Source organism: Octopus bimaculoides, chromosome 3 (assembly GCF_001194135.2).
Source record: "Octopus bimaculoides isolate UCB-OBI-ISO-001 chromosome 3, ASM119413v2, whole genome shotgun sequence".
Taxonomy (NCBI): domain Eukaryota; kingdom Metazoa; phylum Mollusca; class Cephalopoda; order Octopoda; family Octopodidae; genus Octopus; species Octopus bimaculoides.
In genome coordinates, this window is record NC_068983.1 from 72,626,333 (window position 1) to 72,627,036 (window position 704).

At 35.2% G+C, this 704-nt stretch overlaps 1 long non-coding RNA gene across 1 annotated transcript in view; it reads left to right on the forward strand.

Annotated features, from left to right (window-relative positions):
* Positions 1-704, forward strand: part of LOC106875474 (uncharacterized) — a 13,218-nt gene that overhangs the window by 2,731 nt on the left and 9,783 nt on the right. The gene's annotated exons all lie outside the window — the stretch shown is intronic.

Sequence of the window (704 nt, forward strand, 5' to 3'; positions counted from 1 at the left end):
GTAGTAGTAGTAGTAGTAGCAGCAGCAGCAGTAGTAGTAGTAGTAGTGTTGTGTTAATGTTGTTATTGTAACATTACTATCAGCTGAAATCGATGAGTAGTTTATCCGGCTAACACTGTTGGTGGAACACACACACACACTATATATATATATATATATATATATATATATATAGCTACTAGTATATGAATATACTGTGTATGTGATTGCGCGCGTGTATATATGTGTTGGTGCGCGCGCGCGCGTACCAGAGTATATCTACATTTTCACACACGCATACAGACACACACAAACACACACTTCGCAATCTTTGAGGAAGCTGGAATAATCACCAAAGAAATATGTGGAAAGTAATATTTTTTTTAAAAAAGGGGGTGTCAGTATATAAGGAGGGGGCGGGGTTAAAATAAAATAAAGACGTGCCAGAATCAGGAAAAAAAAAGTTAAAGAAAATGAATAGAATAGAGAGATTGTAGAAAGAAAAAACAAGCGACTAAAAGTGAGAAGTGATGAGATCAAAGACTGAGCTACTAGTACTTATCCCAACATCACAGTGACCAAAAGATTCTGCAACTGTAACAAGCACTATGTAACAACAGTTAAATTAACGGGCTGATGCAACTTCGATCTCGCCTTCTCTCTCTCTCTCTCTCTCTCTCTCTCTCTATATATATATATATATATATATATATATATATATATAT